General features: G+C 40.0%; 1 protein-coding gene and 1 long non-coding RNA gene across 2 annotated transcripts in view; one reads left to right on the top strand and one right to left on the bottom strand.

The window, feature by feature from the left end:
* The window catches only part of sesn1 (sestrin 1), a 59471-nt gene that overhangs the window by 8725 nt on the left and 26715 nt on the right, over positions 1-24031 (bottom strand). The gene's annotated exons all lie outside the window — the stretch shown is intronic.
* On the top strand, positions 16768-21827 carry LOC136701719 (uncharacterized). The gene is made up of 3 exons (XR_010803850.1): positions 16768-16803; positions 21437-21468; positions 21728-21827. It is a non-coding gene; the product is annotated as an uncharacterized lncRNA (long non-coding RNA).

Below are 24031 nucleotides of genomic sequence, written 5' to 3'. Positions count from 1 at the left end.
AGACTCTGTGGCGTGACTATCCCCAGAATAAAAAAGAGGAAGAGAGAAATGTCCTTCCAGTCGCCCACGTCAACTGTACTCAACTTATTGTTTCACTGTATTGCATATTGCTCACTCCACTGGGCCCCAAACTTGTTATTCTTTGGAGAGACAGGGTTCTCTTCAAAGTGAGTACAACAGAGGGGGGGAAAGGAAAGGGTAATTCAATACCATACATTCATAGGTTGTCAGTGCATTTGGAACCTTTTCCCCTCTTTTTCTCTCATTCATTTCTTCCTCTCTCTCTCTCATAAGTTCAAAGTGTTAGAACTTGCCAATTCATTCGGTGGTCCTCCACCCTTATTCCATTGTTTCTGGCCCTTTTCTATCATACAAACACACAGAGAGAGAGAGAGAGAGAGAGAGAGAGAGAAAACACACTCCGTGCAGAAAAAAGGGCTTTTAAATGTCATGTTCATGAATGAAAACAATTACACCAACTGTTCAGACTGGAAAACGTGCATTGCAGGAATCCATTAGAGCTCATCAAATCAGGGGGAAGAACATCATTTAGCCATTGTTTAAACTAAACCCAGCAATGAGGCCTCTTGAGCGTAGGATCTGTTTAAAGCAGAGACTTGAATAAGAGTCTTAAACGTTTAAAACGGAATACAACCAATTTCAAAAATCTCTGTAAACAAACTGAGTGCATTTTAAAGGAATTGTAATAGGACACAGATATCCAACATGGGGTTGGTGTTCCGATACATTGTTTTACAACAGCTTTTATTTATGGTTTTGGCTTAATATTTGGTAATGTGTTAGAGAGTTACATGAAGGACCTAAGAAAAAGTAGTACCCAGGTAATTAGTTTGACCACTATTGTACCACATATACATTCATCATTAAAAACAGAGAAGCTGCCTTTTTAAGTTCAACTCTTGGTTGTTTCCATTCATTCATTCAAATTCCATAACCACAAAATCCTGAATATGGATTTAGTAGCTCCCTAAACACATCCTGGACGGTGTGCCAGTCCATCTCAAGGCTCACCTAATCACTCAAACCACTGGACATTTTTGCACAGCCAGTTGACCTACAAACACATGGTTTAAGATTGTGGAACAATACAACCCTAAGCACCTGAAAGAAACCCATGCACAAACAGAGAGTGGTCCAAGCAAATATTGAACCTAGGACTTGGAGGAGTCTGGAGAAGTGACACTACCAGTTGTTCCCCCATGCCACCCAGTGGTTGTTCTGTATAGCATATATATATCTATATTTACACTGTAGACTCTACAAACTACAGTAAAAATTAAATAAATAAATAAATCCCAAAACCCATCAAAAACATTAAAAAACCCTCCCCACTGTCTGTGAGGAGGCTCCTGCTGCTCCGATTTCCTCCCTTGGTTCAAAACCCATGGTCGGTGGATTGGCGACTCAAAAGTGTCTCAGTGTGTGAGTGAATGTTTGAGTGTGTGTCACCTTGTGAAGGACTTGTGAAGGTTACAGACGATGAATGAATGAATATATTTATTATCAAAAATATAAACGTAAGCCAGTCAGTTTGACACTGCTTAACATCTGGAAGTGTTGCAACAGATCTGAGCAAGGTTTGATTTTAGACTTATGTCAACTGCTCAGAGATAACTGGTGAGACGCCAGACATGTCCTGGCAATGTCAACAATTGCTTTGATAATTTTCGGAATACCCTGTGCATCTACCATCTCTTAGAGTTTAATATTTCTTATGGTTTTCTTGGAATTCTGGCTATATTCATTGTCAAAATGGCCAAGTTGGGGCCAGAAATTCAGTCATTAATGCTAATTGATACTAACTGACCTTTGTTCCTAACCCTGTCTCTGTGGCCATTTCTAACAGATCTACTTTTTCCTCTCCCCTAGTCTTAGAACCTTTCTCTTCAGGTAATATCTGTAGCGCTGCTGTCCAGTCTTCTTTCCTTCCAACCTCACACTCTTCCCCTCCTCTCCTCATTTCCCTCTGCTTAAACCTCTGCCTGACTACCGATCCTGACTTCTGAGAATCAGGCCTGATTGGAGTAGACCAGCTTTGCATCTGTCTTCCTGAGAGGTGCGGTCCACTAGAAACACAGAAACACATACCCACACACACATGCATACACACACAGAGGAAACGGCACTCCCTAGGCCTCCCAAGACTATAGAGCACGTTAACTCAAATAACACATCCACAAATAGTTAAAAGAGCTCCTGAACCTAACAAACTGCATCTATATACTTTAAGGTTCTCAACTAAGCTAAGAATAAAACTAAACTAAAACTAAAAACAGTGGTGCCGGAATATCTCATGCTCATATACTGATGAAATTACTTGGCTTAACTCTTGTGTTATAAACAAAACACTGTATTTTATAATCCCTGTTGTCATGTCATCAGTAAAAGGGTTTTAGCTTCCTCATTTCGGAATTTCCAAACATAATTTGTGTACCCAATACATATTCCGTTTTAGTGGAGAATTATCAATGTTGAGGAAGAGCTCGTTTTTAAAAATGTATGCCGTCTACAAACCATTTTTATGGATGTATATGAACTGTGCAAATATGTATTCCATTGGCAAACCTGTATTCTTTAATATTTTATTTAACATTAAACACACTGCAGCAGAAATATACCATTTTTATTTCATTCCCAGACAACAGTTATAACAGTTTATAAATATTTTTGAGGAGACAACGCATAATATTATACTTTAGCATAAAAAATGAAAGCCAAGCAATGATGTGCAAAAACCTGAAGTTCAAAAAAGCATGATTACTTCTGCTTTCCAAGACCTAGCACATCTCTAAAATATAAATCGTTTTCAAAATCCTTGATTCCTATTCTCCCAAAGAGTATGGAAGTATGTGAGCAATTTGTTTCTGGAGAACTGAGACTTTATCACTCTATTTCCAGCACAAAAGCCTGTTAGCCACACACAGTTGCTGAATGCCAGTGGAATAGGCGGAGGCCTACACAACTCTCTGCATGTGAGGAAGCCAAAAGTTCCCGTGGATGTTATTTTAAAAGGGAGAACTTGCAGCTGTTGCAATACATGGGTCGCACAGTGCGCACACACACAATATCGCGTCTATTATTCAAGGAAAAACCAAATGCCTTTCTCTGCTACCTTCATTATTCAAAATATGAACACCAACAAACTAAACACTGCCACGGTGATAAAAAATAAGTTTAACATGTGATCTTTTAAGAACTGGCACAACTCCCTGGTACCGTAAAAAGTTCAACTTTCTTTGTTGAAAACCATAACGGGATTTGAACTTATCACTGCAGTCCGGTGTGAAAAGGGTGTTTTATTTAATCAGTTTAAACAGTTTCCCAGCCAAAGTTAAGGGTCAGACTGGGTGTACAATGACCAAATGACCATGAAACAACTGAAAGTTAAAGAACCATCATGATGACAGGGTTATATTCAATACGTCATTAAATGGCCCTTTAGCCCAAGCTTATCAGTTTGGCGTACTCTTGCGCTTACAGTTGCTCTAGATACCACAACCTGTAAACCGCAGAACTTGCTGAGCTCTGCAACTTGGCACCCTGGCACAAGCTCAAAAGACTAAACCACACTAATTGCTCTTCTTAATACTGTCCCTCTTGATAAGAAACTGGAAGAGCAACTGTCTCTCACTCTCTTGCTCCCTCTGTCAATCAGCAACACAGTCATAATTACATCTCTTAGATGACCTAAGTGAGTTACTGTGCCAATAAATGATAATATTGTAAGAGGATTATAAATCCGTGTGGACTCTTGTCCCTTTCCGCCAAGCTATCCTCGGATCAGACAGGTCAGGGGCTCACTTGTGTCAGTGAACTGACTTTATAGAGGCTGGAAAGAAGCCATCAAACCAGACTGAGTGAGTCATCATCTTTCAAATCTCGAATGGGTTGTGCTAATCATGAGCTACAGAACGGCCTAGAGGATGATCAACAAGCTGAGCTGTCAGGCGGACAGGAAACAAACATGTTTTGCTTGATCTGAAGGGAAGGTAAAGCTAACCTATTTGATCAGAGGCTACATATCCCAGCTTGGGATAAAGTCCCACAAGGTCCAACTTAACTTCTCTTAATTTTTAAAGCCCCTGGGAAAACGTATTGATATATTGAATTTTTCTGAATAATACTAAACTTGGCTGCTATGTGAAGGGTTCATCAAAATTTAAATAGAAAACACAAAGCAGAAAAATGATAAAATGCTCCTCAAATATGCACTCATCAGACCTCTCTGAGAAGGGTGTAGGCATGGTCTTAATATTAGAATGAACATGCCTAACTGACAACAATGACGAACAAAATTTTAAATTACCATGGCAATGCATACAGCCTTGAGACAGAGAAGCTGTGTTCTTTAGTTTCTTACTGTAAAGTGCAGCTGTTATTTTACAGATCCTTAGGGTTTACTGAGGTTCTGTTGTCTGTAACTGAGTTACCAGCCCATTTATAGATACACAACATGACCACACATACAGGGACAACTGGACTGATTGCTGGGTTTACTCAGTGTGAAGTTAGGAATGAGTGCTGGGTTTACACAGTTTGAGGCTAGGAGTGAGCACGGGTTTTACTCAGTGTGAGGCTCGGAATGAGCGCTGGGTTTACTCAGTGTGAGGCTCGGAATGAGCGCTGGGTTTACACATTGTGAGGCTCGGAATGAGCGCTGGTTTTACTCAGTGTGAGGCTCAGAATGAGTCCTGGATTTATTTACTGTAAGGCTGGATATGACAGGGCTCAAGCGCAAGAGTGCTCAGATTCAACGAGGGGGGGAGCTATGTTAGCCTTGTGACAGGTCCGGCTAAAGCTTACATAAGTCCACTGATTCTACATAAGTCTGACAATTCTACACTGAGTCTATATTGAGACGAGAGCAATACTGGTGAAATACAGCAGATATTTATTATTCTCTGTGAAGATATTCATAAGACGTAATCTGTACATATACACTGGGTCAGTGAGGAGGAAGATTAACGTAATTAGAAAGAAAATTCAAATTTAGATTGGGTCTTTACTGAGTAAAAGTCTCAGTATTAATAAACAAATTATAAGCCCAGGTTTTAAAAGGCTAAACAGTGAGGGAACGTTTTTTTGAGAAACTGTTAAGCTAAATGTTTAGCCAACCTTACAAACAGCCCTCTGACCTGTCAGAGTGCTTGTTAGAGCAAAAGACATACAAGTCAATGCCTGTGATTTGGTTCTGATGCTCTCGTGTTCACTTGGGTTTATAATTGTGAATCTCTGATATCTCCGGGAGCTCTAATTTCTGTGCTTCCTTTTTAAGTTATGTTTTTCCAACCTGTTCCAACTAATAAAGCTACAACTCACACTTTGTCTTATTGTCACCAGTCACCCAGAATCAAAATCAGAACTAACACTCTGTATGCTTTTTTATGCCAAGCTGGACAACTGTCTATCTTGTCTGATTTAGGGTGCTGGAGTGTCACATTCTGTCTCACATCCAACCAGCTCTGACTGTAAATATAGAACTTTTAAACACTGCCAACCTCCCAGAACAAGCCTCATGATTTGGGGGTTCCTGTTCACCTAGCATGGAGCTACTATTTGCATCTTCCAATTTGGATGTGGCCCCTTTTCAGTCTTGATTCCTCTCTATATATCATCCTAATACTTAGAGGGAGAATGCTACTTTGTGACAAAGCCAATTGTAATATGAGCTTTGTAAACAAATTAAACTTAACTGAAATACTATTTTCCCAGTCTCTCCCCGGGTGCTCTGGCTTTCTGTCACAATCCAAAAACATGTTGGTTGGTTGATTGGCTGTGTGTAATTGTCCAAATGTGTGAGAGGGTGAGGCACCTGCTTAGTGTGTAATGCCCTCTGATGAACTGGCTGTCTAAGGTGTGTCCCTGCCTTGGGCCAACGGTTCCAGGTAGGCTCCAGATCCATGGAAACCCTGATCAGGATCGAGTGGTTATTGTAAATGAATGAATTCATATGAGCAAGGGGAAGACCGAGGGATATTCATTATTTTTTTCTGTCAAAAACTCTTTGAGCAGAAGACAACAGTTAAACAAAACAATTAAAACATTACAAACCAGCCACAAACCACATGAAGCTGAAATTTCAAGCTTAGCTTGTGGGGTTTCTGCCACTGTACCTAAATTCTCAGGTTGCAAGATGCCTTCTACTACTTCAACATACAGTATTAACTAGTGGAGAGCATCAATAATTTGTTGAGTAAATTTGTTATATTTAATATATTTAAAATATTTGCTATATACAACAATGTAACTGAAGGACTGGCACCCCCTCCAGTGTGTGTTCCTGCCTTGCGCCCAATGATTCTGGGTAGGTTCCAGACCCACCGTGAACCTGAACTGGACAAACGGTTGCAGACCATGAAGGAATGAATGAATGAATAATGTAACTGTAATTCTAGTGCAAAAATATATTATTGGAAAAGGAGAACTCTGCATATTAGCTTAATCACAGAAATATGGGTTTAATTTAATTATATGATACCAGTACTTACATTAAATGGTCTTTGTATGTCTCTTTCCTTAATCTGTTTTAAAACTGGCCTGGGCAAGACCGAGCACCAATATCTGGGCCCGGTGCCATGGCTGTCAAAAGGCAGCCCTGTAATATATAATTGTTTATAAAATTGCTGTATGTGTTCAGTGCAAAAAGACCCTGCTCCTACTTTTTGCTCCCACAAGTACCTTAAAAATCTATAGTTCATAAAGGCAAGAGTAGGACATTCACAAAGGCACAAAGACCAGTGACCCCAGATGAATACCCCATTTCAAGATAAGTGGGGAAAAATTGTAAGATGCTATAAAAAGAAGAGTCTGTGATATTTTTTAATCCTCTTAAAACATTATTTAACTGACAAAAGTACAAGGAAAAGATTTATCAAGTTGTCACTGGCCAACTGTTTTATAAATATAGATAAATTTAGAACTTGATGCCGGCAACAAAATCCAAAGAAATTTGGGACAGGGGCCAAACAAACCTGAAATGTTTATAGAAAATACATTAGAAGATGCAACCTGAAACTCAGCTAAGCAGAGGGAGAAAAACACACATGACTTAATGTGGAACCCCTAATGAGTTCTCTGGGCCCAGGCTCATTTCATATGGTCCAAAAGACAGTAAAAGTGTGCTGTGGTAAAAGGAGTCCATGTTTAAGGTTGTTCTCATGAAAAATGAACATTGTTTTCCACACTAATGACAAAAGTGATCATACAGACTATTATCAGCAATAGCTGCAAAAGCCAACATCTCTTGTGATATAGGGTTGTATCAATGACCATGGCATTGGTGACTTGCATGTGAGGAGCTTCCATTGATGTGGAAGCAAACACTGGGAATTTAGAGAGACATATGCTGCCATTGTTTTCCTCTAGGAAGTCCATGGTTATTTCAGTCAAACAAGGCCAGGCCTCATTCTGTAGGTGCTACAACAACATGGCTTTGTAGACAAAGAACGTCTGTGCTTGACTGGACTGCTTGCACTCCAGAGCTGTCTCCTATGGCTCACCACGAAGAGAAGAATCAAACAACAGCATCCAGCTGAGCTGAGCTGTAGCCATGTATCAAACAAAAATGGGCACATATTGCATTTATATTTACAAAATACAATTGAGTTCTTCAGTGAAATCATTGGAAAATATTTCTTTGTGTTACTGTCAGTGAAATAAAGCTCCAAGAGAATGAACAAATCACAGATTCTAGTTTTTATTGCATTTAATAAAAATGTCCCAGCCTTTCTAGGAAATTGGGTTTATATTTCTACCTCTCTCTTGCTCTTTGAACAGGAAAACAATACATACTGCCATTTCCACACAAAGACATAAACACTGCAAGTTTTTTATTAGTCAAACACAGGTCATATATCATGACACCAAACCAACATTCAGCCACCTAGCCAGTGTGTACATGGTCTATAATAAAAGCCACAACATTTCAATTTAAATGACCCTGTAACATGCACCAGAACACATACACATAAATATGGTATGGCGCCTATTTATTTCAGTCAGTATTTAGGTTAGGCTTTCCTGTTTACACACTGAGTTTATGTGTCGGGTTCGGTCACAGTGTACTGACTGATTTAGAGAAAAAACAAAACAGTGGTTAAAATGATCTCCAACATAGTTTAGTATACATTTAGTTTGTGTGACCAAAAGCATCCCTAAAGGTAAGAAAAAAGGCAATGTTCAGAAAAATTGTTCCATGAAATCGGCCCTACATTCTAGAGAGCCGTTGGGTAGCCCCAGGGGCCAGACTAAGCCTTAAAAATATACTCACTAGTCACCATTGTAACCCTGTTTGTTTAGCAGTTAATTAATAACAGACCCATAAAGCAACACGAGAGACTGAGTGAGAGAGAGAGAGTAAGAAAGAAAGAACTTTAAAGTAGAGGGAGAAATGAAAAATAAAAAGGGAAAAAAGACGAAATAAAAAATAATTATTTAGAAGGACAAAGCAAAGAAGAACAGAGAATGAGAGAGAGTGTGTGTGAGAGAGAGAGAGAGAGAGAGAGAGAGAGAGAGAGAGAGATACCCATAACCTATACCTCCTGGGTCTTTTTTCAGTATATCTAATCTGTTCATTTTTCTTTCAGTGGGAGCGAGTGTTTAGTTAGGAGTGAACTCTTTCACTGGATTTCAGGTTTGAGACCCCGCTTCAAAGCATAGCTGTGTCTTGTGCAACACATTAAAACTGGCTGCAATAACACTGAGAAGGCAGAATGGCATGGTCCATCTATCTCCTGTTACTAGGTAACATACCGGCCGATCAGGCATCCATGTGGTTACATAGCAATTAGTGTTCACTTCCCAAGGAAGCTTATGCAAGAGGCCAATGGGTTTACAGAGTTGATTCAAATTAGTGATATAATTGATAGGTGACTAGAGACTGAATATGGGCTGAAACCAGGAGATAAAAAAATGGGCAAAACATTATCGATGAAAAAATGACTACAGGCCTTTTCAGACGGGATTCATTTTACCTGTGATTACTGGATAAAAATAATTACCAGAGTTTCCCAGTTGTAAATCCTGTCTAATTAGAACATTTCAGTGGGTGCTCCTGTTCCAGAAAAGATTCCAGAGTCCATTACCTACTGTAAAACAATCAGTAAATAACCCCTAGGTTATATTAATCCCGTCCGAATTGACATCTGGTTGAATATTCCATCATATCCCGGGGTAATGTAGTTTTTCCCTGGTTTTCTCAAGAATTGCCGTGCTGGAGGAGACATTTAGTGGTGAAGTTTGAGGATTCAGCTGCTTAACAACGCATTACACTCAAATAAACAAGACAACCTAAAGAATCACTCAGTGGTGAGAATATTCTGGTAGAATTAAGCAGGTTTTGGGCAAAACAGCAGTGTCCATATGTGTTATTAACGTGCCTCTCTTTTATTAAGTTACCATTAAATGGTTTATAATATCAGTTATAATAACTGTGTGAAGGATTAATAAAGTTGTTGCCATCATCTTGCCCATGATATATTTTGAAGGACTAGAATGTAATGTTATTAATGGATGCATATTTTTGGTGGGAGGGCTGTTCTCAGTACAGTAGGTACAGTCTAAAAACTCCAGTAGCTCTGCTGTGTTTGATCCGCTCCGTGACAACAACACATGAATTAAGTAGCCACTCCCGTCTCTGCCCTTTTACCAAGATTCCTTATCCAGTGTGAGTCCACTATAAACAAGACTGAAGACCGTTGGTAAAATTACTTTACCCCAGCTCCCCACGTAAAACGAACCCCATCCAAATAGTGCTTATGGCTAAGAATGCAGTGTGTGGATTTATAATGTTAAAATAGGGATAATGTATCTTTTCACATGCAGATGTCAAATCCTTTTGTCTTGCTGATATTTTTTTCTCCTGCTGAATGCAAAAAATAATGTCAAGATTCTAAAAATGGTTCTCAAAAAGGTCCAAATGGAATAAGCTGTCAAATGACAAGGCTGCGTTAACTTCTTGTCAACATGTTTCCCAGAACTAAGTCTACTCTAAGAAAGACTGTCATGCAAGCATGGAAAAAAAACAAAAATAAGAAAGCAAATTATATAAATATAAATAAAAATAGGCCAAGGCAGATGTTAACAATGGCCTAAAACTGATACGAAACATGCTGATTGTGGAAGAACGCCCCTAAGCTTATATGACTCTAGGAAAAAGACTGTACATAGTCCAGGTAAACAACACAGCCATAGTCAGCTTCTCTCCTTCAGTATCCATGTTTATGTCTCAGACGTGATTCATTAAAATCTATAAGCAATGTAAAGCAAATATCACCCACTGCCATTCTGCTAAGATATGTGTCTGTGGGAGATATGGTGAAAAAGAGGGTTTTACTAAACAGGCGAGGTAACTAAAGGTCAAAGTTATTTATGAAGACAAAATGAGGAAGCAAACCAAATACAGCGCCCCCAGGTCGCTCTCTCTCATACCCTCCCCCCTCCCTCATCCTTCCATCCTAGCCAGTGCATAAGTTATGAAAAGAAACAGGTTAAGCCGGCTCACAGTTCCCCGACTGAATAACATGTTGCAAAACAGGCCAAATAAAGACATAGGGAGGGGGACAAAAAAAGTGCAAAACTGTCAACAGAACCACTAACGGTGTGGGTGGGTGTCAATATCCACATACTAATATGTCGAATGATGTCAGTCATTAAGCTCTGGGATGCTCTAAAGGTGATTGAATACTGTCATTAGATATTTTTAAAATAATAAGTATAATAACATACATTATCCTCCATTTAAAGACCACTTCACACATTCATGAATCTTGTGCACTCTCTTTGAGCTCTTTCAGCCTCTCACACAAACACAGACCCCTAAGAACAAAGAACACAAACATACACCAGTACGTGGGCCTCTGCTATAGAAACCAGACTGGATGTGCCATATGGTCAACACCAGGAGGGCACAGACTTGCAATTTGCCATGAAAAAGCTAAAACACTGAGCATTATGAACCAAAGGGTGTTGCAGGTGAGAGGTGACTAATCAGTGACATGTCAGGCACAAAGCAAGCTCAGATCAACACCAGGTCACAGGTGCTATTTACTAGATCAACTTCAAAAAATAAATATCAGAAATAATATGCTGAACTTTATTGCCCTCCCCTCAAAAAAAAAAACCTCCAAAAAATAAAAAAACAGAGTACCATGCAGAAATACCAACCCACAAAATGCTCTCCATATTGCAATATGTTTAAAGGCTAAGCACCACTTAATGGACCTCCATGAATATTTCACATTATTTTAGTTACTGACAGATATAAGTATGAATTAAAATGTAAATAGCAGCTTACTTTGCTTTAAAACTGACAATTTTATTAAATTGACGGAAAAACCCGAGCTCGCTACGGAAATTCTTGAACGCAACCGTGACGTCACTGGTGGACAACAGCTGAACAACGCCACCGTAAAACACCGTTATGACTGACTGTTATGACAGTATCTAGCTAAATAACCCACATTATTCATGACAATAGCCTAGTGAGGCGAAGTGAGTGTCCTCACCCTGTTTACCTCCATGTTACAGAGGCTCTTGAACACCTTTCGTTGGTGTCCTTACATGCCCATAGTGTTGGAAAAGCGCCAGTGAAATGAGCTACAGATAACAGAGTGAGCGGATGGTCCTTTCCAAAGTGCCCGTTTAAAGTTGACAAATTTAGTCCATTTTCTGGATAACACCATTGGGGGGTGGACCAACGGTCTTATAAAACTTATTCCTTGAATTAGTAAGAAATAACATGTTTTCTGACTATCAATAAACACAAGTTAGGTACTCAAATTCCAGTGTATTTATTTGTTTGACACTTTCATATAGCTGGTGCTTAGCCTTTAAAGAGAAGCAAAAATTTCTGGCTGACACCGAAGATCCTCAGCCTACACTCAGGAGAAGCACTCAGAGGAAACCCACACAGATATGGGTAAATGCAACAAACTCCTCAAAAACAGTCACCTGAAGCTGACTCCTTGTCATGGATAGTGTGGCATCAACAGGGATCAAACTCACAATTTTCTGGTTACCGGGCCAATGGCTGCACCAATCTGGCCTATTATATTTTACAGCTCTAACACTAATCCAGAACAATGAGACAAGACTATACAGCTTGGCTGATGTTAACCCCAGCATGGCCACACCAAGAAAGTTTAGATAGTTGCCCCCATTCATTAACTTCACTGGCATTTCCCTACATGCAAATGTGAACGGTTTAACAGCAACTAAGAAAATAAAATAAATGTGAGGAAAATTTAGTACAGGCTATGAGTTAGCTTACAAAGCCTCGCTAATACAATAATACACGAGTGCGTTTAGGATGAGACTGGTTACAATGTGCTTTGTTTCTGTTAATGTTGAAATAACTAGGAACAAGTGATTAAGTCCAGATTCAGGGCAAGCTTTAATAATGATATGAATGCAGGAAATGTTTTCTTTGCCAATTTATTCAGTTGTTAGCTGGTCAGCAATACTTCTAAACAGGATAGAGCCATCTTATGTCATTTCAATTCGCTCTCTCAGTTTTTATCGTCAAACACGCGTCGTGTGCACCGTCGGGCTGTGCTGAGCTGAACTGCACAACACCAAAAACCCGTCACTCGACAAATGCGCATAGATAAGAGACTCACCACAGTCTGACAGTGCACCCCGTCAACCCCACCCTATGGTAATACCGTATACTGTGTTAATATATTCAGATGGTATGACAGTAAGAAATAACCCTTCAGTTTTGCTTGAAAAACAAAGAGTAAACCCTGAACAATTTAATATTATATTTTAACTATTTCCAAAAATTCTATTTTATAGAGTGGTTTTATTAAGAAATGGCAAACATATGCAAATTCAATCAACTGCTTAGATCTAAAGGTTCCTGCTCACTGAACAGTATTGTGTGCTTTTATAATATAACAGGGTTAAAAAATCAAAGTCTGTTCCAAGCCTTGTACCATCTGAAGGGGTTACCGGACTGTCCTATGGGACTCTGAGAGGAAAGACTTGGACAATGAAGCCCAAAGACTCACACACACACACACACACACACACACACACACACACACACCAGCAACAGACTTTCCAGGCACAATGAACCATGGCCATGGTCTCATAAACACACATTCATACATCCACCTCCACCCCCTGCACACACACATATTCAATGACTGTGATCTGAACGCGTTGCAGTTAGGGAGGGCAGCCATCCAGGCTGAGGACAAATGGAGCAGCAGATGGTCATCTTGCTTTCAGCCCAGTCTGAGACCTTTGAGTCTGTTTGTGGGTTTTTGGGGTCTAGTTATAGCACATGCCAATCCCACCCCCCTCTCTAAGTCATGCGAAGTGAAAGCTTGAAGGCCCTTGACTTACACAACTCATTTGGGACTAATATAATACTGCAGCCCACTAAACAACATCTCAATTAACACAACTTCAAACCCTCAAATCCATGCAAGGAAGTGGAACTTAGAACTGCAACTGAAACACCACCAGGCAGAGAAAGAGTGAAAACTGAATAGAAAGCTTAATTTCCTGTTGACAAGCCAAGAGGCTACAGTGTGAAATGGCAGATTTAGAGTGTGGTCATTACTATTCTTAAACAAGCAAGGCCCGTGCCTCCATTAAACACTTATTATCTTATATCACACAAAAACAACCTTATATCCGAAAGTATCCGAATCAGTGTCATAACACCCTAATATTAATCGTCTTAATAGTCACATAGTTAGGAATATATCTGTTTATGTAAATAGACACCCACGAGTGTATGAACAGGAGCACTGTGTACAATACCTATGAGCTTCCTCCTGGAAAACATGTTTGTTTTCTTCAAGATCATTTCATCAGGTCTGTGCTCCTTCTTCCCCCACCCGTTTACTTTCTGGCCAGAATGAAATTCAAATATTACACAGTGTACCTGCATCTGTCTTGGCAGAGTTTCATCATATACTTGTTTTTTGTTTTTGCTCTGTATCCCTCTCTTAAAGCAGTATATTTTTCTTTCCCGAACCTTCTTTCGTAGCAGCTCATATTTTCCTCTCTATCCTCCTCTCTTTCTAAGAAATCAGGGTGTTGATCTGCCTTTGGCTGTTCTTACTTGCTCATTCGAGCATTGTCCAAGCTTGCTGCTCTACATACTGTTTTGCCTTCTTGGAAAAATCGCTGGAATACAAAGTATAGTAGTTTCAGCAAGCCCTGAGGCAAATATAGTTAAAGGCTATTCTCACTTTGCACATGTTGCACTGGGACGTGTGTATACTGTACAGTCCTGTGGATTTGTTTATGTGAAGCTGCAAATTCATTTTCATTGTAAGTGACAATGACCTTATATTAGACGTTTCTTTCAGGCCCATATCATCCAAAAAATACTGGACAGACGTCTGTGTGAAACAAATATAGATTTTCACAGCCATGTAAATACAAAAAAATAAAATGGACGCTCAGCCATAGGGTCCCAACTTTGTAATGTGCTCTTTAAATAAAAGACTGAAAACCAAACGGTGCTTGTATTACAGGTAAAAGGGTGTGATTTATATAGAAATGGTTAGAAACGCAGTAAATTGAATAACAAAAACAATAGGGTTCCTTGCACTTTAGACACTTTAGACACCTAATAAAATACAGATAGTATAAAGTTAAGCACAGTAGTCCAGCGTCGTCCTAATGTCCTTCTCAGAACATTAATCAGTTGATGCTGATACTACGGTTAACTACATATATTGATATAATTATAATATTGTGTATCCATGCATGTAAGTAGTTTACATGAAGAAATCTCAATTGACACTCTTCAGTACATAGGTGACGTATGATTTCACATTCTGACAAGGCATAACAACAAGCCTGCCTTTGTGTGTTCCACCCAATTTAATTTACCCTCTAATCTGGAGTAGTTTACTCACCACACAGCACCAGTGCTGACCACTCTATAAGCAAATAAACCCACTGAATTCTGTCAGCAGCATTCTACTATTTTTTTTTTTCAAAAACAGAACAGATTGCCTAAATATGTGCCAAATATGTGACAAAGCTTTCTCAAAGTAACGAAATGTCTAAGCTCACATTAACTTGATGTAAATAGCCAAATCTACAGTCTTCATGAGCAAAACAAGGCAATAACTTAGCAGAAACTCCACCTCCCGTGCTGCCCCTCCCTTTACCCCTCCCCCTACTCCTTCACACAGCGAGAAAACAATACAGCTTCAGATGCCACAAGCTGCCTGTTGGAGGAAGGGTAACCTACATATCCTATATAGTTTTCCCCTCTCCGTTCTTTCTCCCCTCTGCCTGTGTAAGGGCTGATATATGACAGCGCAGCTGGAGCAGCAGACACCACAACTATCAGCCAAAGACTGCTCTGAGCCAGTAAGAGGAGAGAGAACACATGTACACTCTTCATTCCTTGTTTTTTTTTTTTAAGACGCTTAATCTGTACTCTTCCAAAAATGATCAAATATTACAAAAACAACATTTCTCAGTGCAGCAGTGCATTTCTTTTATATAACATTGTGACCATCATTGTGGTCATTGTAGGGCAAGGCCTGAGGCCACTGTTAAATATACATGACCTTTAAGCCCTCAGACATGTCTGCAATAAAAGTCATCTTTTGTTTGATGCTGTGATAAATATATCCAGTGCCAGACCTGCACATTTTGCACATGCTATATCTGTAAATAAGGTGTGACAGAGACCAGAGCTCTTGGAAAGACAGTATCTCAGTTTGTGTGTGTGTGTGTTCAGACATGTACCACTCTCCAGACACTAGAAAGTCAAACAAGCAGTGCCCAAAATGTCTTATTTCTTTGCTGATGAGCACAGATACTATCCAAGTTGTAGAGGTCATTCCTGATCATCCGTACTGTGACCCTGGCCATGCGAAGACGATTCTTTCACCAGATGATTATGCAGTGGAAGATGATGTGCTCAGTGTTAAAGTAGAAGTTTACCAGGAATGTATGTGGGAGATGTTGGAACTTCCTCAGGAAGTACAGTCCCTGTTGTGCCCTCTTGCTTATGTATGAGGTGTTAAAAAAACATTAGGGATTTAAAGATTTGGTCATGGTGACTTTCTTTTTCTCCTGAAGTCCACCATGATCTCATTTGTCTTAGTGTTAGGAACTAATTCACTGACGTTACACCACTCACCCCACCCCAGAAATTAAACCTCATTCACATTGTTCACCTAATGTTTTATGGATATTAAATATATAATATATAATGTTTCTTCATCTTTCCATGGCTTCAAACTTAGAATTAGTTATCAGACAAATTATGCTCAAAAGTTTCTTCTAAGTTAGGCATGCTTGCTCCAGCTGTAAAAGTAGGTCAAACCATTTTCCACACTGTATGGGCTTGTGAGCGCGTGTGCCTTGCTGCATGTGTACAGTACTGTGCAAAAGTCAGAGATCCCCATTTATTTACATAGCACTCAAAACTTTTCAGGAGTTATGTGTAGATATAATAATGTAAGACCTCACTGACCACTTTAATTGTCACCTTCAAGAATAAATAAAAAGATTCTTTAAACAAGCAATGAATGCTAGTCTCTGACCTTGGCACAGTACTTAGTGTGTGCAAAAGTCTAGGTCAGTGTTTCTCAACCCTAGTCCTGGAGGCACCCTGCCTTGCATATTTCAGTGGTTTCTCTGCTTTAGCACACCTCCTGCAACTCTAAAAGTGATTAGGTGATTAGGTGAATCAGGTGTGTTGGAAGCAGGGAAACACCTAAAATGTGCAGAGCAGAGTGCCTCCAGGACCAGGGTTGAGAAACACTGGTTTAGGTGGTTACTGCCAATATATAGGTGAGCATTTATTTTTTCATTTCTCCTTTGCAATATGTTTTTTTTTCTTGTGTGTGTTTGTGATATATTTCAGGAATAAGGCAGAAAACTTTAAATGAAACATAATAATTATAATAATCATTCATTATCTGTAACCGCTTAATCAGTTCAGGGTCACGGTGGGTCCAGAGCCTACCTGGAATCATTGGGCGCAAGGCGGGAATACACCCTGGAGGGGGCGCCGGTCCTTCACAGGGCAACACACACTCACACATATGGACACTTTTGAGTCACCAAATCCACCTATTAACGTGTGTTTTTGGACTTTTTTTTCCTCCGTTTTTGGGAGGAAACCGAAGCACCCGGAGGAAACCCATGCAGACACAGGGAGAACACACCACACTTCTCACAGACAGTCACCCGGAGGAAACCCACGCAGACACAGGGAGAACACACCACACTCCTCACAGACAGTCACACGGAGGAAACCCACGCAGACACAGGGAAAACACACCACACTCCTCACAGACAGTCACCTGGAGGAAACCCATGGAGACACAGGGAGAACACACCACACTCCTCACAGACAGTCACCCGGAGGAAACCCACACAGACACAGGGAGAACACACCACACTCCTCACAGACAGTCACCCGAAGCGGGACTCAAACCCATAACCTCCAGGTCCCTGGAGTTGTGTGACTGCGACACTACCTGCTGCGCCACCGTGCCACCCTTATAATAATCAATACAATAATAATTCAAATCTTAATACTTAATGCTCACTTATTCATTAATTGTCTGTAACTGCCAATCAAGCCCAGGGTTGCCCAGTGTCCTTAGCCTACCTGTAATCATCCGGTGTTGGGCAGGAACACAGGGCATCACACACCCACACATTCACTCACAGTGAATGGACACTTTTTTACATGGGATAATCCACCTACCAACGTGTTTGTGGACTATGGGAGGAAACCAGAGCATCTAGAGAAAACCCACACAGACACAGGGAGAAAACTCCGCACAGACATTCAGGGGCTCCAACTCACAACCCCAGCACCTGGAGTTGTGTGACAGCAACATTAACTGTTCCGTCACCAAAAGACAGCTGTTTACAGTCTTTAGTTTCTTTCTTATATTCTTTTGGTATTTTTAGAGTAATGTTTAAGCTATGTTGAGTTAAAGCAAAACATCCTCATGTATTTAACATGACATTAGTGTAACACTGAATGTAATGCCTATACTGAAGTCATGAAATTTAAAACTCCTAGGCTTATTGGTAAAGGTCAAAGTGTCATTAACAGGCACAACAGTGTTGAACTTCTAACTGCTTTCATAACTGGTGTTTTTAAAACCCGTGGAAAGGTTTAAGCAGTTGCTGTCAGTATCTCGCAGTAAAAATATTCATGAGCTTTGTGGAGGATTACACTGTGAACTCTGTGTGTTTAAGAGCTTGAGTGTGGGTTTCAATGCAGGTGTCCAGACACTTATGCTAGTGTTCATGAATCAGTGGAGATAAGACTAACCGGACCAAACTGACAACTTTTTAAAAGACCAAGGTCTTTCAATCACAAACACGCACACCGTTGTTTTCATGCACACCCAGGTGAGATCAGAGCCTCAGTGATGTCATCTGCACCCTTTATTTAGCAAAAAAGGATTTGCTAATGCTTAGAAGGTAGAAAGAAAACATGAAAGGGTTGACAGAGGGAGAGCAAGTGGACAGGAGAGAAACAGAAAGACGTCAGCAAAGGCCTTGACCTCAAGGGGACTTGCTACTCCTGGTGTAGGACTTACTTTTCAAAACCTGTACAAACAGATGCACATATAAAAGCACACTTTTCGCAATCATTGTGAGTCAGACAAAATGTGGTTTGAGTGATCATTGACTGAGTACAAAAAAGCTGTATATTAACTTTTAGTACTGTCATGAGGCTAAAGTACTGCTAAATATTCTTCAATGAAAACACACAGACACACAGTGAACCCTTTTTAATTTACATTTCAGATTGACTTGCTTACACTGTTCGTTAAAAAAACAACGGAAAGAACACAAAAGAGTGTTTCCCTCCTGTTTCATGCCATTCATTAACTACACAATCTGCACTTTTTCTGCTTGTTTCAGAAGATAAACATATGTGAGAAATATTTATGTAAATTACAAGAAGAGATGTTTTATTGGCATTTACACCATGAAGACTTGGGGATGTTTAACTCATTAGACTAACTGCATGGGTTTTGGATCTGTCAGTACATTAGGTAAAAAAAAACCCACCATTTTTAAACGACACAGACCGTCATTAGAGTTTAGAGTTGAAAGGGTTAAGAAGCAAAAGCCAAGCATGAGAGATCAAGGGAGGTAAATCTCACACAGTATAGGAAGGAAGAGGTGAGGATGAACAGGAAGGCTAGAGCGAAAGGAGACACACAGCAGCAGCTGCTGTGATGTCATTGCCATGCCTGGTTCAAGATCAGGCGAAGAGTTCTAGCGCTTGATACTCACAGCTCGAGTGACATCAGGTGATCACCACCAGCACGGCCTGTCCTGTCTCCCTGCATTAATTTCCATTAATGCAAAAACACACCCCCAAGCACACAAGTCGACATAGATATACATACAACACTCTTTTCTACACTGACCATTTCCCATGTTTAAGAATAGTAATGAGGGTGTGGAATAAAAATTAATAAGACAACAAAAGGGTTAAATAATGCTGAAGTGTGAATGTGAAATATGCCAATCACTTGTTTGCTGCTGAAAGGTACTTGCTGAGGTGGGTGGACATTGAGCTGGAAAGAAGGATTTATACGTATTTAAAAAAAAAAAAAAAAAAAAAAAAAAAAAAAGAACAAAACAGAATTTGACCAGAGGCACCAGAAGTACACAGTTGCATAGAGTTCCATTAAGCAAACTGAAAATAATTATATACTAAATTTGGTTCATCCTGATTAAATTCTAAATGTTGTTATCGCTCTGTACATTTATCAAAATATTTGTTTCTGTGGAAATTCTGTTTATTTGCTCAGTTAGACATATTAGAAAAAAAGAAAACATAAAATATTCAAGGTGACATCACCTCTCTACATATCACAAATATTGATTATTTTTCCAGTATATTATATTCAGTAGAAAAACAGTAAACGTGCATTGAAATGTGCAGAGGTATGTTCTATTTAGATGATCTCTCTATATATTTGCATTTACAAAATCAGCCAAACATGTGACTGAGCCAGGCTTTTTATGATCAATGTACATACCTTCAATCTGGTGTCCAATTAATTTTTTTTTAATTTTTTGACAGTGTGCCCTCACGTACATGCACACATGCAGAGGGACACACACACACACACACACACACACACACACTCACACACATACAAACACTCATGACCTCTCCTCAATGTGAGAAGATGTGTACACATTCCCATAGTGCATGGTCCCCTACACTGGAAACTGGATTTAACTGAGACTCAAAGTAGCTATTTATCACTATTTAGAAAAGTCAGATGGAGTTACTAAAGGACAAGCTTAACTCTGCTCTCCCCTGAAGCAAACTGTCCATTCATGACTATTGCAAATGGCATCTCAATTAATTGTTTTGCCTCTCAAACTATTCTGAGACTTTTAATATTGTTAACTGTTTAAATATTGACTGCCTATATGGAGTCAGACACATTCTTTTTATTCTTATATTCAGGTAATGTAGCAATTACAGCTACCAAATGATTATAATTATAATATAATTAATAAATATAATTATAATTATAGGGCGCACAGTCGCGCAGCCACACAGCTCTAGGGACCTGGAGGTTGTGGGTTCGATTTCCGCTCTGGGTGACTGTCTGTGAGGAGTGTGGTGTGTTCTCCCTGTGTCTGCGTGGGTTTCCTCCGGGTGACTGTCTGTGAGGAGTGTGGTGTGTTCTCCCTGTGTCTGCGCGTGTTTCCTCCGGGTGACTGTCTATGAGGAGTGTGGTGTGTTCTCCCTGTGTCTGCATGGGTTTCCTCCAGGTGACTGTCTGTGAGGAGTGTGGTGTGTCCTCCCTGTGTCTGTGTGGGTTTCCTCCAGGTGACTGTCTGTGAGGAGTTGGTGTGTTCTCTCTGTGTTTGCGTGGGTTTCCTCCGGGAGACTGTCTGTGAGTAGTTGGTGTGTTCTCTCTGTGTTTGCGTGGGTTTCCTCCGGGAGACTGTCTGTGAGGAGAGTGGTGTGTTCTCTCTGTGTCCGCGTGGGTTTCCTCCGGGTGCTCCGGTTTCCTCCCACAGTCCAAAAACATACGTTGGTAGGTGGATTGGCGACTCAAAAGTGTCCGTAGGTGTGAGTGAATGTGTGAGTGTGTGTGTGTGTCGCCCTGTGAAGGACAGACGCCTCCTCCAGGGTGTATTCCCGCCTTGTGCCCAATGATTCCAGGTAGGCTCTGGACCCACCGAGACCCTGAACCCTAGATAAGGGTTACAGACAATGAATTAATTATAATTATACTAATTAATTGTGATTTATTACATTACTTAGTTTAGCTATTTAGCATGTTTGCCTTGATTGCTCAAATTAGACACCACAAGATCTGTTATGTTCTGCTACTTGAGCAGATAAAATAAGTGTCATCAGCTTCAACATTATTTTCAGTAATTCAGTAACATTGTTTTCATGTGAATGCAGGAAATGAAAATGACAAAGTGTGACAACAAGACGTAAGTAAGATGACTAGGATGACTGTAGCTACTAGCTGTCAAAATGCTAAATTATACCTTAATCTACAGTACAAGGGTTACTTATTCAAGGTGTTCTCGAGCAGAGAGTATTTCAATGTATGTCAATAGATGGATATATCGACAAGTCTTCAGAAGCCCTTGCCATGTGAAAAGTCATTTATGAGTGAGAAAGTTCAAGTATGAATGTGCCACGCCACATTAAATGGTGTAACAGTTTCACTCTGTACTGGCATTTAAGGTGGAACAGTAAATCTGAAACGATGTAAACCTCAACTTTGTGCAACTGATGCTGCCAAGGGTCCAAACAGGAAAAGGCATTAAATGCACCCTTCTTCAAACAACTTTGACTCAGGTATGGTTTGGTATGTGTGGTATCATGTGTTACACCAGATAAACAGTCAAATATACCAAGGTAACTTCATAATTAGTATTGGGAAGAAGTGATTTAGCAAGAGAAGTGAAAGGATCGTTTATAATGGCTCTTTAGGAAGCAACTTTCTCACAAAAAGCTGACAACACCCACTCTCAGAGCATGGGAAAGACAGGAAGGGCTTCCATTTTGATAAGGTCCCAAACATCAAGACCCACCACACCCTTTACACAAGATTCCACTGTGAAAACATGTGTGAGCACCTTAGAGAGGATTCAGGAATTTAAAGAAAACACAGTGTTTCTTCTAAGATGGCTGCTAATGTATTTGTCATGTTTGTGGCAGTATGCTCCCAAAAATAATAAATGCTGGTTCTAGTATCCCTAGTATAAATGCACAAAGTGAGTTTTCTAGATATAACTATGTTAAGTGTGACTAAGGATTATATTCAATTAGATTTTACAGCAGATATGATACATAACATCAAGTCAGTAGTAAACAGGAAACAGACACAGACACAGACTCTACTCATGAACAAGAGTGTATTATTTCATTCATCTTCTACAAACCCATCAGTCTGATCAGGGTCATGGTTAGTCAGGGTCTAAATGAGAAGTGCAATCACATAAAGGCTATGTCAAGCAGAATGTCACCCTTTGGCATTAGAAGACAAAAAATAGCCCCCACCCAGGGCCCTACATGTTGTGCCACTGTGCCGCCATGCATTTATGTATTTCATATTTAAAACACACTTCTGTTAAAGTTAAAAAGAAAACTTATTGACAAACAAAATGTTTACTGTTGTAAATGAATGTATTTCTTTGGACCCTTTACCCTAGAGATTGAGGGGCCCAACTGATGAATAACTTCCCATTTGCCGTGGACTGAACAGAGGTGAAATGAACAAAAACTCTGTTTCACGCTCACCTTAAAAAAGAGTAAAATAAACAATATGCAGTTTCTTAGTGAAAACTGTCTATTGCACAATTAATATCACTATGACAATGGGAATACTAATTACACAGCAGCACTAACACACACAAATGACAAGGATGCAGTTTTTGGCAAATTTAGGTGTTGGGGTTTGGGGGTGGGGGCAAAAGACATGTACATGTGTCTGATTGGGGGCTCAAAACTTTTCTTAAATACAAATGGAGGCACTGCAGAATATTTTGTGAGCTATTGCTTTAAACCAACGAGCAGCTAAATATTAACTGACCTTCTCAGTTTACTTCAGCTTAGCCTAGTCAATTCACAGTGTTTTAGCACTGAACATGGGCAGAGTTTCAGCCCTGACTGTTTGTCATATGAAGTATAGGACATGACAGCCAATGAGATCAGAGGACATTACCATCTTTTAAACAGTTTTAAAGGCACAACAAGGCAATCAGTTAGAGAACCTCGGGTACACACTGACTGTGCTCACTACCACTAGTGCACTAGTGTTACTAGTGTAGTGCCTGTGTGCCTCAACAGATGGATGGTTACATGCAGGAGGACAATTTTTGTGGTGTATTCTTCAATGCCAGTAAAAGCAAGTTATTGCTACTTGTTTAATCACTGTTGAGCTTTGCTGTGACATGGACCGTGAGATGGTACAGAAGACAAGAGAGAGGGAAAGACTGGGTCTCTGTGCATGTGTCTACACTGGGATCAGGAAACTCTGTGTTAAGGGCACAGGGTGTGGGATTGTAGTCTCTTCCTTTTGTTCTCACAGGCCTCTGCCTCTCTCTCTCTCTCTCCCTCTCCCTCTCTCTTTCTCTCTCTCTCTCTCTCACACTCACACACACACACACTCCCTTTCCAGCCTGTATCTCTGCCACCTCAGCATTTGTGTGTTTTGACAGGAAAGACCAGAGCCAGCTGCTCTTAGTAACAATGAGCCCTCCATCACTGTCTATTCACACGTGTGAGCATGTGTGTATGTGTGTGTGTGTGCAACATGAAGTGCACAAAAACATGTAAGTTACTGCAAGCAAGTATTTGTAGGGGAGTGACGAGACAAGACACGATACTAGGTTCTCGATGAGATGAGGCAAGGTTTTTTTTTAAGAAAAATGAAGAAAATATGAAAAAGTTTTTGCAGTTTTATTTGACAAAGTAAAAAACGTGATTTACTGAACCTCAACTTGCCCACAGACATCACCGTTAGCGCTGAAGAACAAACTCTTC

This window comes from Hoplias malabaricus, chromosome 7 (assembly GCF_029633855.1).
Source record: "Hoplias malabaricus isolate fHopMal1 chromosome 7, fHopMal1.hap1, whole genome shotgun sequence".
Taxonomy (NCBI): domain Eukaryota; kingdom Metazoa; phylum Chordata; class Actinopteri; order Characiformes; family Erythrinidae; genus Hoplias; species Hoplias malabaricus.
Note: the sequence above shows the minus strand (reverse complement) of the source record. Positions and strands in the feature narration are given on the sequence as shown.